Consider the following 16,691-nt stretch of genomic DNA (forward strand, 5'->3'; position numbering starts at 1 on the left):
CATATTTGATTGTACATAGGCTGGTAAGTCTTCCTACCTCCTCTTAAACAAACAGCTGCTTTATAGTTGTCATCAGCATGGCTAATGACAGCTAACATATGGTAAGTCTCCATTTTATCACTCAAGAAAATATTTAGCAGAACTTGTCTGTACTAATGATTTTTTTTTATTTTATAGATTTAACCTACATGCGTGAGCTGTTGCTATAATGAGGATGACCCCTGGCTTGAATTCAGAATGATCCCTCAATCTGAAGGCATTCCTTGCTCAATCACTTTGCATCGGTCGTTGCAGGCACGATGCTAACCCATACACATGCTTTATAAAACAATGCAGTGGGATAAGTCGACATCCTTACCGTCCTTACTCTTGGAGTTTGATTTGGTTATTATACTAATTAGTTATATTTCTCACTGATGTGTATTGGTAGTGTGCAGACGAGTGGACGAGAAGTTCAGCATGGGCTGTCATCGATGCAAGTCTAATGCAATGGCTAAAGATCAGCATAGCTGTCATCAGCCAAACTGATGCTGCGGTCGCTGGTTGCATCTGGTCTGGATGCTTCGAGGCCAAACTACACCACCTCTGGTAATTGTGATTTGCACACACTCTCAGACAGCCTTTGAAGTTTTTTCCCACACAAAAATGATTTCAGGTTTATATAACAATCTGTGTGCTTTAGTTGTATTTGTACATCCAAAACAGTCCAATTTCAGGGGAATGAAATGAAATATTTGTTATAATCTAGTATAAATAAATGTGTATTGTCATTGAGTTTCAGTACAATCACAGAAGAAGATAAGTCATGATGGAGTTGTGCATGAAAAATATATGTTCTAATCGAATTTGAATCGTAAATTTGAATTTTTTTTGGTGAAAAATACACTGTAGGGGCAGTTGGTACTGTAGCCGCCCTAAAAATCGATTTTGTAGGTTACCGGCCGCCGCTACAAATTGATTTGTAGGAGCGGCTGATAACACCAGCCGCCTCTACAAATCGATTTGTAAGGGCGGTTTGGGAACCGCCCTTACAAATGCATGATTTTATAGAGACGGTTTGATAGGGGAGCCGGCTCTACAAACCATCGCCAGTCGCCCCTACAAATGCTTTTTGTAGTAGGGATAATAGTCTTCACTAGATAGTATTCGGTGAATAATTGGGAACAATTTAGAAGAATATATTTTTATTTCCCTGTGTCGTGAAAATATCATATGTGACTATTCAGTGTAGTCGACTTTTTCATATTTTTGTGTAGATGAAATGTATCTGAACATTGGACATTTTTCAATTCCACAACTTTTTTCAGCAAGGTTTCTACCTTCGTCTAACAACCACCTAAGTTTCATCATCTAATTCCCACATAAATAAATGTGTGGGAGTGTTATTAAATTCTATTTATTTTTATTAGAATTTTCAAGGCCTTGCTTAATTTAAATTGATAAGAGACAAGAACATGTAGGTCTAGCACATACATGTAACATTTTAATTTTTAAGAAATTCCCCAAGCAACGCGGGGCATTTTTCTAGTATTTAAAAATTACAAACCATGCAAAAAAACCATATTTATCAGATATATGGTAAAAGCAAATTGTTTGATAAGTCTGATTGAGGCCATTTTTTTCAATATAAACGAGTCCGGAATGCTTGAAGGCATCAAAGCAACGCGCGCAGAAGTAGCTGGGCTTAGGGAACAAAAAGTAACAAGAGGGCCTAGAGTGACCTCTCCTTTGGGCCAGACTGTTTGTGGAATGCCCATCACGGCCCACTTATTAGCCGGTGTACTTCCCCTGGATGGAGAGTTCGGCTCCCACTCTCTCCCGGTCCCAGCCACTCACCGCGGCGGCGGCGGCGGCGTCGTATCAAACACACCAACCGGCGGATCCCAATCTCGCCACCACTGCTCCACCACTCTACGGCGGTTGATCCGCAAGGCCCCAACCTCCTCTCCCGGCGAGGCAACAGGAGCCTCCGACTAGCTCAGTCCGCGCGGCGTCGGTTCCCGGCCGGGAAGAGCGCGACTCTCCTTCACGCCCCTGCCCACACCCTGGTAAGCACTGGCACTCCCGCGCCCTTCCTGATTGCGGCGGAGATTTCTCCTAGATTCCGATTGCTGTCTCTCCCTTTTGCGACCCATCTCGATGCCTTCATCGCCGCCTCAAGGAAGGAAAGAAATAAGAGGCTTTTATCGTTATAAAAGTTGGTAATTATTCACATATCACTAAAAAGTTTGAGCGGCTACAGGTGTCACTGCTCTAGCCCTGCACGCCATTCCGTCTCCGTTCGGTTTTCACGGAGATTAACCCCGGTGGTTGTCTCTCTCCTAACCCTATCTCTCTCCGTGGCCCTTTCTGCCGGCGGCGGCCGTCTCGGCGCGGAGCGTGGACAAGGTCAGGAACGCGCCCGCTGCCCGGCACATCAAGCTGGGCCTCGACCGCGGCCCGCTGCACGCGGCGACGCGGTGTGTGCTCTCTCGGGCGCGTACGTCGGCGCGCTGAACACCTGCAGCCGCGCCGGGCTGCTCGACGGGGGCGGGCTGCGGTGCTTCGACCGCATGCTGCTGGAGTACAAGGTCACGCCCAACGCGCAGCGCTATGGCTGCATGGTGGACCTGATGGCCCGCGCCGGAGGGCTGGCTGGACGGACGCGCGCTCATCTCGGCTCGGTGGGGCCCGTAGGCTGTACGTATGCATACATGATACATGTTCTACAGCACATTTGCAAACAAAACTTGCACTGCAATCAGCAACAGGCGTGCAGTGTATCATCATCGGTCGGTAGGATCGTCGACGTGCGTTCCATGCGGCCTAGCTAGTAGTGACTGCCGGCCGCGGTTCAGCCGCGCGGCGGCGGCGATGGACGCACCTCCGCGCCGCGTCTTCACGCTCCACCTCCTTGTCCGTGCCCAGCCTCGCTGTTGCATCTGCTTGGGACAAACCGATGGGTCACCAGCTTAATTTGACTATCATAGCACTTGCGAGGAAGGACGCGTGGCGAACCGCGAGGACTTGCGCAGCATGGTCTTGTCCGTCTCGCGCTCCGTCTGGACATTAGCGTCCGCGGCCACACGCGCCTGCGCGGTGAGCCCGCCCATCGGCGCCTCATCCAGCCCGGTCACACGCGCCAGAGCACAAGAGGCTAGGCTAGCATCGCAGGACGAGAGAATGGCACAGGAGGAAACTAAAAAAATTAGAAATCCAACTGAATTAGGGGCAATATGGTCATTTCATCCACCTGTTTGACACCGTTATCGACGAAATCGGACGGAATGGCTCAGAGGACAAAAAAAAGTTTAGACCAGTGGCATTTATGACCGTTCAAACTTTTTAGTCTCTTGTAGGTAATTAATAACTTTTATAATGGCACACAGGTAAAAGCCTCAAGAAATAATCCTCTGAACGAAAATTGGATCTCTACCATTAAATCCGAAGTTTAGAAAAATAGCATCGAAAAGATCTAGCTTTAGAAAAACAGCATCAAAAGATCACTCTGTTATCTATTTCTACCATATCTGTTAACTCTCCATTAACTGGAGCTGAGAAACAATTGGACAGCAATAGGATAGCTCGAGGAGATGGAAACTAGGGTTCATACTCAAGAAATGATAGCTCAGGGAGATGGAAACAAGAGATAAAGAGAAGGGGTGGAGAAGGCGTGCACCATGGAGGCCCGAGGAGCTGCAGTACTAGCCGGGGAGACACGCCGCCGGTCACCAGAATCGTCCGGTCTTCTTCTGTTGGATGCGTCATGCGTGCGCGCGAGGTGGGTGCGGTGTGTGTGCGCGTGAGGTGGGCTGCATGTGTGTGTTGGGGCTGCGGGTGTAGGGGCGGAGCCAGGATTTGAGTAGGGGGGGGGGGGGGGGGGGGGGGGGGGGGGCGCAATGGAGAGTAAAGTGGAACCCATTAACCATGACGACTGGTTTTAGTCACATATGAAACTAGATAATGCCCCGCCCGTTGCTGCGGGAATTTCTAAGAATGCATACTATAGTTTATACCATAAATAGGCTGCAATATGAGACATTGCCTAAAATGTCAACGCACCATATTAGCCTGCTAACATTTCAGGGGTAGGAGATGCGCTTTGTGCTTGCGAGATCCTTCACAGAAATAGGGGTAGGCGGTAGGCTTAAATTAATAATAAACTGAAACTGGAAGAAAGTCCATATGCATTTGCTGAGGAAAAGAGCAAGTGTAATGAAAAGGAAATAACTGGTGGAAACAAAAAGAAATAAGAAGACATGTCTTTGCTGAGAGCCCTTCAAACCTCAGGTCTTAGTCAATATACATGCAGCCCATCTTGAGGTTAAAATTTTACTTTAGATGCTTGAAGGATGCATTGTTATCCTTTTTCAACTACAATCTGAAAATGTTCTTTCTGAAAATTTGTCATCTGTTTCTAGAAAGAGGTTCGAAGTTTACAGTCCAATGATAAGAAGCAAAGCAAGCTAGATGAAAGTGTGTTATGTATCTTACATATTGCTATTATATATAGAGAACTATAGAGCTTTAGGCACTCAAAATAATTGGCCAAAAATTGCTGTTGTACGGAAGGGTGGGATGAGGTTTTGACACCTGAAACAGGTAAAACTTCAGCAACATTCAGTTTGAAGTTGGAACTTGGATAGTAATGAAAATAGAAATTTTAGAATATAGGAAAACACTTGTGGACCTAAGCAGATAAAGACATACCAACTTAAACTTTGCCTCTGATCTGAGATAACAAACAACTTTCTCTTCTGCACATAACAGTGGTGCATAGCATGGGAGAAAAAAGGATCTGCAAAAGGCAGTGGTAATTAATGACCTAGCGGTAATAAGCAAGTGAAAGAATCACAGGCCATGCGGAGCAATGATGCTATAATACAATGAAACACTCATTTGTGCTCTTGTAGTAGCATGCCGCCCCGGCACCTCTGGCTCGATCTCGGAAGTCTGGAACGCAAAGGCCCCAATAGCCCATGTGAGGGTGTGCCGGTTCAATGTCCTGTTGAACGCTTCGTGGCTCAAGCTGTGCAAGCGCATGGGATCCCGACGGGACAACACATGAAAGACATGAGAGATCCATGTGCCCCGTACTGGCCCTGTTCGGGGAGCATCGGACCTTCAGACGCGGGGAGGTGACAGCGGACGGGAGGCACGCGGGGTGGTAACGTATGAATGTCTAACAACAGAGAGAAGTGTGTCAGCTACCGAAAGGAGGAGAGGGGTGACCGTGAATTGTCGTGGCAGTACATTAGATAATAACATGTTTCACAAATCTTAACCAAAACAAAATTATATATCTATTAACTTAAATTTAGCTCTAGGACTAGCAGCAAAATCATAGGCTTTAATAATTATTATTGATTGATTATAGCTCTGCAACTACAAATGGTCTTTCTCTTCTTCATATTATCTAAGACAAGAAAGGAAATGTATTTAGATAATAATTATTGATTAGCTAAGAGGACGGACAACAATACTAAAATAATAAGGGAGTAGCGAGTAGCACCTTACCAGCCTGCGAATGTGCGATGCGGCAGGCGGCAACTGCGCAGCGGCAGGTCGGCAGGGGCCGCGCACAGCCGGTGCACAGCGTCTGTCCCATCTCCAGCCTTCGGCAAGTGGGCGGAGGCGCAGTCGTGTCGCGTAGAGACGCCGGACGCGGACTCATGGAGCGCAAAGAAGAAGAGCTGCGACGCTTGGCATTGAACTCGTGACCTTTCGGGCTGTATGTAACTGGGCATCCATCAAGTACACGTAATGTTTGGGCTAAAGCTGAATTAGGAGAGGATACATAACTATTAAAGACATATATTAGATATCTAATAGAGGGATCAGTAGAACACTGGGGGTGCCAGCCCCGCACCCCCCCCCCCCCCCCCCCCCCCCCCCCACCCCCCAATTTGCGGGTGTGTGCGTGATTTCTGAGTTGGCTGGGTGTGTGCATGAGTGTGGGTACTTTTTTTTTTTTTCTTGTCTCAACTTTAACGGACAGTTAACAGATACGGTAGAAATAGGTAATGGAGTGATCTTTTGATGCTATTTTTCTAAAGCTGGATCTTTCGATGCTATTTTTCTAAACTTCAGATCTTTTAATGGTACAGATCTAATTTTCCCATTTCGTTTTTGGTCTCAGACAGAGATGGCGTCGTCGTCCGCGATGCGCTCTGGCCTGGACAGGTGCGTGATGCCCGCTCTGGCCGCATCCAACACAGGCACTCTTCCACTGGACACTATTTACGAGATCCTGCTGCGCCTCCCGGCCCAGGATCTCTGCTGCATGCGCGCCGTGTGCCGGCCGTGGCGGGCCCTCCTCTCCGATCCGCAGTTCGCCTCAGCCCACGCCACACGCCACCTGGGACCGCTTCTCATTGCTGCCTATAGGAATAACGAGAAAAATGACAGCCTTGTGGAAATCATGGATCTGTCCAGGCACAGCCTTAATAAGGTGCCTAAGAGGTATGGCGACTGGGTTGTCAGCATGGCCAAAGATCTTGTTCATTTCAATAATATAAGAATCTTCAACAGCAGATTGCTGAACCCAGCTACTGGAACTATTTATTGCTTCTCAGACAGGAAAGGAGAAGGTGCCTCTTACTTGTTTGGACACAGTGCTAGCAAAGGCGAGCACAAGGTGCTTCGAAGGATTGATAAGATTACTTCAGATGGCCATATTCATCAGCTGATTGAGGTCTTCACGCTCAACAATAGGGGCCATGCATTTTGGAGGGGAAAACAGGCCCCTCCACAGAGGGTTGCAAGCGATAAGTGGACTGATGTGGCCATTGATGGGGTTGCCTACCTTTTGTCTTGGGATGCCTTCTATGAGCTGACCTTCTCTAGGAGAGTTAACAGGGAAGACATGATAATTACATTTGACCTTGAGACAGAGGAATGGGGGACTATCTTGGGACCCAATATCAGCTTTCTTGGTAATGCTTTTCAGGTGCTTCCTGGCTGGCTTACCTTGGCTGACCTGAATGGCTCTTTGGCTGTTGTGTGCTTGTATGGCCTAGTCCCTAGTATGGACATATGGATTTCGACAGACTTGCGAAGGGTGACTGGGTCAAGCGGTATAGCATAACATTTGAACAATATGACAAGCTTTCCTATGTGCATCCTGTGTTGGTCCTAGATGACCAGAGGGTAGGCATATATATAGAAGACAAGGAATTACTACAGATTTATAACCCAAGAAGGAACACTTTCACAAATGTTGTGGAGCTGGAGCACTGCTTTTCAATTAGTTTGTATACAGGAAACCTGTTGAGCTTGAAATGTTGAGAACTAATGATGTCAGTATTCTTATATACTCTTTATTTCTCTCTTTTCCCCAAGATGCATCTATATGAATAAATGTGCTCTTTCCTGTTTACATTATAGGTACTTCTCATTTACTGGTGGGAAGGAAGTGATATACTAGTACCGATGTCGGTCAGGGAGTAAAGTTTAGCCTTTGAAGCTTCTTCCGCTTAAGATGTTAGTAGTGTTTCTGATCATTGTTATCAAGGGTGATAGAGACTATGCACATCCCCTTTTCAGTTTCAGCATGTCAGTTGGTGATGTATGGCCAAAGAATTATTTTTTTCCTTCTAATGTTGGCCTTTTACCCGATGTTTCATATATTCTGCTGGATTGAGTAGGTGTAATGTTTACTGTTTTGCAACAAGGCACATAAGGGATAATGAAATCTTTTACTTGGCTCAAATGTATGCATGTGGATTTTTCTTTTCAGCAAAATGTATGCATGAGGATTGAGGACATGTGGATGCTATGATCCATAATTCATCCTAATAGTTTGATTGCATAGTAATGGAGTTGTTTTGAAGTCGCTGGTTTTCTTGAAAGCTTCAGAACAGGGAATCCACCTCTTTCCATTGTTTGTAGCAAGTGCCATTTTATATGTTTGGCTCCGCCTGTTTTTATTTACATGTCATATTAAGTCTGTCCTAAGTCAAACATTTTTATCTTTGATCATCGATTTTCTAAAAATTATATAGGTTTATGATATAAGATTTATGTTTTTAGATTCACTATGAAGAATACTTTCACAATATATAATCCATATGTTGTAAAGCTATATAGGATTTTTCGAAACGGATGATCAAAATTTGTAATGTTTGATTTAGGACAAACCTAATGTGACATGTAAAAAAACTAGGGGAGTACCGTCCTGTTCGCTTGAACTTATCTGTCATGGTACAGCGTTTTTTTCTCACAACAAAACAACATTAGCCGGTTTATCAACCTTTACTCGTTGAACATTTTTTGGTGTACACAGAGTTCTGCCCAAAGTGCAATTGTAGTCATCTAAGTTGTTAATAGCTGGCAAATGGTTTCCCATACTATGGAAAACATGCAGTTTGGTGATCTCCACGTCGGAACTGATTTCCCATCTGAAACGGCTCTGATTGACAGGGCTCTAACCCCTCTGGAACCTGCTCCGGCTCTTGAGACTTAGCTTTGTTGAAATGAAACCTGCAACGGTACATTGAAAGTGATGTGGTGTTGCCAGCAGACACCAAAAAATCTAGTTGGTTGTTAGAGACTCTGGTTCATCACAAAATTTGCTAAAAAAACGTGCTTATTAATCGGAGTCCATTTATTCGAAAATATCTGATAACATCCATATCTCTAAAGAATATAGTACTGGCTAAAACAATCTAAAAGTTATTCATGCATCTAATGATTATTAGTATTAATTTTATAATATTACTAATATGTACTCCTTCGTTCCAAATTATAAGATGTTTTTATTTTTTAGATACATAGCTTTTGTTATGCATTTTGATATCGGAAACCCTCCTTATAGGGCGTCCGGACGGACCAAGCACTCGCCCACGCTGCTCTCACCCGCTCGCTCTGCTAGCGAGATGGACCTGTCCTCGCCCACGCCGCTACCCACTGTAGGATCGAGATGACGGACTAGAGGAGGGTGAATAGTCTTTTCTAAAATTAATCGTGTCGGCTAACCAAAATAAGTGCGGAATTAAAACTATCGGTCTAGCCAAGACTACACCCCTCTATCTATGTTTTCTAACACCTTGCAAAGATTATAATTAAGCAACTAAGGTGCAGGCTAGCTAGAGCTCACCTTATCAATTCTAGAATCAAGGTCACACAAACCTATGCCACCAGTACTTCAAGCAACGAGGGAGCTCCTACACATGCTAGTAAGTAAAAGCACAAAGCCACCTAAGCTCACTAGCAATGCTCAATAACAAGGCAACCAATGCCAAATTAGAGAGCGCAAATACTTAGCTACACAAACTAAGCAATATGACTAACAAGGTTACAAAAACCAAATTAGCCACGCAAGGGAGTTACTTCTATGCTACACAAGCAAGAAGGTAACTAGTGAGCTACATAAGCTAACTAATTACAAGAGCAACTACACAAACACAATGTATATGAAAGTAATCACAAGCTTGTGTAAGGAGATTGCAAACCAACGGGAAAAACATGGTGACACGGTGATTTTCTCCCGAGGTTCACGTGCTTGCCAACACTCTACGTCCCCGTTGTGTCGACCGCGCACTTGGTGGTTCGGCGGCTAATTGGCATCACCCGCCAAGCTCGCACGTCGGGCACTGCAAGAACCTACCCCGAAAGTGAGAGTAGCTCAATGACACGCTCAACTAGAGTTGCTCTTCGTGGCTCACACAGGGCGAGCACAATGCCCCTCACAAAGCTCATCTCCGGAGCACCGCACAAGCTTCTTACAGGCTTCGACGGAGACCACCACCAAGCCGTCTAGGAGGTGGCAACCTCCAAGAGTAACAAGCACCACCGGCTTGCAACCCAATCACCTAATGCCACTCGATGCAACCCCATGATGCAATCGCACTAGAATCGCTCACTCACTCGATCGAATGAACACTATCAAGCTCAAGTGAGTTAGAGGGCTCCCAAGCACTACCACATAAGCCACCAAGGCTCTAATGTGCTCAGCTCTACTAAGCTAACGGCCAAAGGCTAACCAATACTTCTATTTATAGCCCCATGGGCTAAAATAGCCGTTACCCCTTTGCTGGGCAAAACTCGGGACGACCGAACATGCCGGTCAGATCGACCGAACGCACCCTGCCAGCGTCCGATCAACGGATGGCTGCCACGTCATCCCTGGCTTCAAATATTGAGCATCCGATCTCAACGATTAAGTTGCGATCGGACGCAGCACAGTGCCAAGACCGGACACACCTCTGCTGAGTCCAGTCGTTTCTAGAGAGCTCCCCAAGCCTCTATTTTTGCGACCAGATGCGTCCGGTGCTACACGACTAGACGCAGCACCTGAGTCCGGTCATTCACCGACTGCCATGCATCACTGCTGTTCCTCACGCCACCACGTTAGCGTACGTCAGCACTGACCGGACACAGACCCTGAGCGTCCGGTCACTCTTCGCGCCAGCATCCGGTCATAAGACCGAGACCCGCGCGCACAACTGCTGCCACTGACCGGACGCGCCGGTCATGCTGAGGCCAGCATCCGGTCACTCACAGTGACCTCCTTTCGCCTCAATTTCTTCACCGAGTTGATCCGTTTCAACTCCAACTCCTTCTCCTTTGCAAATATGCCAACACCACCAAGTGTACACCACCATGTGTATGTGTATTTGCTTTTCACAAATATTTTTCCAAAGTATTAGCCACTGAACTTGCCACGCCACTCAATCCTAGCGATGATGCAAAGTTAGATCACTTGAGTGGCACTAGATGACCGATATGCAAACAAGTTTGCCCCTCTTGATAGTACGACCATCTATTCTAAACCCGGTCTTCAACTTCTCTACACACCTATGACCGGTGAAATGAAATGCCCTCGGTTGTACCTTTGCCTTGCACATTTCATTCTATCTCCTCCAATGTCGATGCAACACTTGCACCAACACAATCAACAATGATATGATCCCCTTCATATCATCATGTGATCATATTGGTTCATCGATCTTTACTTCACTTGCTCTTCACCGTTGCCTTCGTCCATCGGCGCCAAGTCTTGCTCAAGCTTCACCGTCACGCGGTCCATCGCTCCAAAGCCTCCAACTTGTCCTTTATGCTTGCAACCGGTCTATCAAGCCAACTCTTGTCTTGATCTTCTCCACCTTGATCACATGACTCACTGTCGTCTCTCATGTGCAATGAGCTCCTTCATCATCACATGTGTGAGCTTTGCAATATTTCTGAGCCATTTTCACCTTCATGGCATATGTTGCTCCCACACATGTACCTGTGGACTAATCACATGTGTATCTCTCACATAAACACAATTAGTCCACCTAGGTTGTCACTCAATTACCAAAACCACACAAGGACCTTTCACCCACCCGCACCCCTGCTATTCGCCCACGCCGCACACGGCGAGCCCGATGCGCTAGGTGCTCAATAGCTTGCTCCTAGACTCGCACCTCCCATCGCGGTTGTGCTCAATCTGCCTGCCCTTGCCCCCTATCGAGGTCCGTGCCACCGACGAGCTCCACACCGGGCGACCTCCGCACCTTCGAGCTCCATGCCGGCGTCGATATCCGCGTCGATGAGCCTCTATTCATCCAAGCATCAAGCAGATGCTACGCTGAAAGCGCATGTTGCAACAATATGTTTTGAGTGTTTCAGATGTTTCCGAGGTATGTTGCAAATGTTGTTTATCGATGTTAAAGTAGATGGGGATGTTCCACATGTTGTAATGGCTATACATGTATGTTTGAAGTGTATGTTTTAAATGTTTCTTCTGTTCCAGATGAATGTTGCAAGTGTTTTGTCTAGATGTTACAAAAGTATGTCTAGATGTTGTATATACATGAATGTTGCAAGCATATATTTCATGTGTTTTCAGGTGTTTCATACGTATGTTTGCAAGTGTTTTGTCTGGATGTTGCATATGTTTGCAATGGTTTTCAAATACTTTTCAGGCGTTTTCGCAAGTGTTAAAGTCGCTTGTTTTAAGTTTTTCATCTGTTTTCTTTTGTATGTTGTAACTGTTGTATCTGGATGTTTCAAAAGTAGATCGGGTGCTGCACATGGGATGCGCGTGGGAAGCGGCCGACGGCGCTAACGATGTCCGAGACGGCGTGGGTGATGTCCAGGGCAGAGCAAGGCGCTTGTTCGCTCCCTTGATCAGACGTTCGGGCGCTAGCAAGTCCGTTTTGATATACACTATGTCTAGATACTTAGTAAAAACAATATATATATAAGAAATTCAAAATGTTTTATAATTTAGAATGAATGGACATATAATTATGTGATTATTGGTTTCTAATTAATATAGTTAATATTATTTTTTAATTATAATTAATATGAAGATAGTATGACTAACAACGTTTATTATTGTTTATCGATGTGCCGAATATAATATACTTATTTTGGTGTCTCATCATATGATTTTGTTTCCCTAAAATTCAAAAATTATTGATCGATGTTTATGACCCAGGGTCCATCCAATTTATTTATTATAATAAGGCTAATGTATATCCGAATGCAAATCTCTATTCAAACTATCCATTTTTGTATTAGTATCTGAGAATATTTGAATACATATCCTGATATCCATATCAAACAAAAAATATGGTAAGCAATAATATTCATATCCAGTTCCATGCGTCAAAGCATCGAAGCGAGCAGGGTACAGCCGTACAGGTACCGTCCCCCTATGTTCTACCTGGCAACAAAGGAGCGGAAGCCGGATCCAATTTTTTTTTTTAAAAAATCCGCTACAGTTCAGGGGTCACTGAGCAGCTATCTTGCTACTTGCTAGGACTGGCGAAAGAGCTTTATGCTAGGCCCTGTTCGTTTCTCTGAAATTTGGGTTATGCTGATGCTTATGTTGATTTGTTGCTTGATGACTGTCCATCACAAATTCACAATGATATCAATGTTGCTCAATGATCTCAGGTTTCTAGTGGACAAGCAATACACATTCTGTAATTCATATCAACTACTATTTCTGATCATGGAAGGATAGCAATATATGCGTAACGAGTTCAAGCCATCTAAGAGTAAGGCCCTGTTTGGTTCCGCGTATACGCGCGTTGGCGACCCGCACAAGCCAATAATCGCACCAAATGGTTCGCGACAGAGGGCTCAACGCGAACGCGCGTCTGCGTTGGACGGTCGCCCGCTGTGTTGGCCGAATCGCGAGCCCAAGGCCGCGATTTGGAAAACGCCCTCGCGTTTCCTACCGCACCCCTCCCTTCTCCCGTGCTCTCGCATCCGCGCAAGCCGCGCCTCACCTCCGCGCGAGATGCCCGGCACCGCGCCTCCCCTCCGCGCAAGCCGCAGGCGGGCCTTCGCTGCTCGAGTCGCCTGGCGCGCCGCCCCTCCCCTCCGCTCGAGCCGGCGGCGGCGGCGCCCCTCTCCTCCGCACGAGCCGCTGGAGCGCCGCCCCTCCCCTCCGCGCGAGCTGCCGACAACGGTGCCCCTCCCCTCCGCGCGAGCTGTCGTCGAGAGGCCGGCTCCCTCCGAGCTTGTGTGTCAATTGAAGAAGAAGGACCAGGATGCAAATAGAAACTCTTATTTGGGTCCAATTGAAAGGCTATAGACTCATAGAAATAGTAGTAAATAGTGCTACGCAGTTTGAGAAAAGTTCAGGGTTCCCAGTGCAAAATGTGCTAGGTCAGCCAAACGCCCCACTTATTTAGACACAGATTTTCTACATCGTGGCTTATTATATAATTCTGCTCAACTTATAAGCGAGACTCCTATAAGCTGAACCAAACAGGGCCTAAGAGTATACGGTCCAATAACAAGCAGGTGGAATCAAGTTTTCTGTCTTCTTCAGAGATGAGCCCTGAACTTCTCAAAAAGCACAGCATGAATCTGTCTCCATTCCTTCATATAGCTTCAGCTTTCAGGATTAAGTTTTCAGCTTCTCCCTCCAGCAAACAACTGCTTCCTGCAAATTTTAGGTGAAAATTGCAACAGATACACCAAGGTTAAAAAAATGATGGAACTGTCTTTGCTAGAGATAGCGTCAAAATGTTTCAAAATATGCAGAAGAAAAGGAGCAAAATAGTGTTGCCAGACAGGTTAAAAGGAAGTAATCCAGTGACATCAATGTCCTCAGTCACCACTTTAGCTCAAAAAAGAAGTACAGGCATATTTGGGTGATTGTGCTATTATTTCCTATACGGTGTTTCCAATTAACTAGGCACAATAATTGTTGACAATGATGTTTGTACCTTGTTATACTGATGCTGCATTTTATACATTTATTTTTCATGGAGAAACTCAGGCGATCAGTATTTAGCTGTAAAAAGTGAGTGGTAATGTGTCAGGTGATTTGTGCGGACTCTTCTCCACTTGTTATCAGGTTGTTGGCTCATTCAGATAAAATCAAGTAGTAATAAAATGGCTGCATTTTAAAAGGCATTGTTCTCAGGACATTTTTTGCAGAACGTTTTCCACTTGTCATAAGATTGATTGCTCATTAAGACTAATCAATTAGCAAAGTGACTACATTGTAAAAACCAAAAAGTTCAAGATTACTCGATATCTACTATGTGACAGTGAATCATAACATTCTCCTATACTGTATGGGTTTTAGAAGTTTGATTTTTCCTGAACAAGATTTCTGTTCCATACCATTTTTATATTTTGCACTACATTCTAGAGTTTTTTTGTAGTATTCTTATGCAGCATGATAAGACTAGAGAAACTCTTCCATTATATTCCCTTTTTGCTGTGGCAGTATTCAGAACAAATTTTGCATGGATATTCAAAAGAAATTGTTGCCATGACATTTTCCCATGCATTTATCTAAATCGAACTAAGTACATTATATAACCCATGATGGAGGACAGTTGATGCGAACTCAAATTCTCAAGTCATCTAGCATTACTCATTTTTACCACATCATACATAGCGTTGCTTAAATGTTGTTTACAAGGTAAAAATTACAGAATGAAGCACATAACAACCTAGAATCCAGCAGCCTTTTGCCAATGTATCGAGACAAAGATATCTGCCTGAACTGGATATATTAGAAGAGCAGGCAATTGCAATACTCACCTCATTAAGTGGCATCATTTGCTATGCTCAATAGGTTTCCCGTGTACAAACCAATTCCAACACGGGACCCCATCTCTGCCACATCTGTATAAGTGTTGGTCCTTGGATTATAAATCCTCAACAATCCTCTAGATCCAATATAAGTAACTATGCTCCCATTCTTCAGTATCACCAAAGGATGTGCAAGGAATTCATCACGGACACTCAAATTGATCTCTACGGCATGTTTTTTTACCCATAAGCTCTTCTTAAAGTCCACCAGCAACCACAGGTCCATTGAAACATGTAACATACAATGGACCGAACTAAGGATCCATTAAGGGCAGCCAGAGAAAGATTAGAATAGTAAGCAGGGATGCTTACAGGTCCTCGGAGAATTGACCTCCACTCTTCTGTTAGAAGGTCAAACGAAGCAATGCCTTTTGGTCGAACATGTCGGTGGATCACATCCTCGTCCAAGAGAAAATACACAACTCCATCGACGACGACTCTACTCAGCGGGCTCATATCAACACGATCCTGAGCGGCCTTCTTTCCCCTCCACCGAGCATCGCCGCTGCCACCGAGTGTGAACACCTCGCACAGCGGCTGGTAGCGGCTGCTGAAGAAGGCATTATCGATCACACCAAGCAACTTGAACTCCCCGTCGAGGCAACCTGTCCCAATGCAACGGAAGCTCTGTAATTCATGAAGTCGAGCTTCCTTGGAGTGTGTTCTTGGGACAATCCTTCAGGCAAGGAAAATCTGTCTCCAGTGACTAGGTTGAGCAACTGGCAGCTCTTGCTTGTCCCTATCGCAATGCAGGCGAGGTTACCCTGGGTGGATATCAGCCACTCGTCTTCCGTCGAGCGGATGATCTGCTTAATGAGCCGGCCAGAGAGGTCTATGATGTCGCAGAGGATGCCGTCATCACGATTCACGATACGATTTGTCGTGCCCTGCGACGATGAGCGGCCGTCGGTGACGGGTGGCATGAGCGGCGATGAACTGCGGGTCGGAGAGGAGGGATCGCTACGGACGACAGACAACACGGAGGCGGCAGATATCCTTGACCGGAAGGCGGATCAGGATCTCATAGAGCGTGTCGATAGGCAGCACGCCTCCCCCTGCTTCTGTCCTGGAGCGCAGAGTCGACGACGACATAGCCGATGCTGGTAACGGCCCACCTGCAACCGCCGGAGAAAGATTTTCCACTTGTGATTGCACGGATCCAACCAAATAACAAGAAGCGCAACCGGGATGGACCGCCGCGGTGCCGCTTCGCTTGACCAGCAGATCGCGACGGATTCGGGCGCCTCGCAGGGGAATTGTTGTTCGGGGGTCGTTCCAGCGGGCACGAGGCGGTGATGCGCCGATTGCGATTCTGCGCTGCGCCGAACTGTTAACCGGAGATGTGGCGGCGAGCGGCTGGTCACGATGCGCCGCGGAGGGGCGGCGCGGTGTGTGACAGTGAGGAACTGTGAGGATGCCGCTGTGGTGAGGAGGAAGGAGCGCTGGAGCGGACAGCGTTACAACAGCATCGAAGGAGTGGGCCGTGATGAAGCTTCTCGACTTCTTTCGCAACTGGGTCAGTGGGCCACACCACTACTGATGCTAGAAGTCCCTTTATGCGTGGATCCACCAGTGAAAAGTGATGAATCAAATGCATCTTTGGTAAAGTGCACTCATTTCATAATAATAAATTAACTTGTCCTCTAAGTCCGTCTGGA

General features: G+C 46.0%; 2 pseudogenes; one reads left to right on the top strand and one right to left on the bottom strand.

The window, feature by feature from the left end:
- Window positions 1-3,707: 3,707 nt before the first annotated feature.
- LOC136551095 (F-box/kelch-repeat protein At3g23880-like) lies at window positions 3,708-7,690 on the top strand (annotated as a pseudogene).
- A 5,891-nt stretch (window positions 7,691-13,581) lies between these two features.
- LOC136551096 (F-box/kelch-repeat protein At3g06240-like) lies at window positions 13,582-16,460 on the bottom strand (annotated as a pseudogene).
- Window positions 16,461-16,691: the final 231 nt, after the last annotated feature.

Source organism: Miscanthus floridulus, chromosome 4 (genome assembly GCF_019320115.1).
Source record: "Miscanthus floridulus cultivar M001 chromosome 4, ASM1932011v1, whole genome shotgun sequence".
Classification (NCBI taxonomy): Eukaryota; Viridiplantae; Streptophyta; class Magnoliopsida; order Poales; family Poaceae; genus Miscanthus; species Miscanthus floridulus.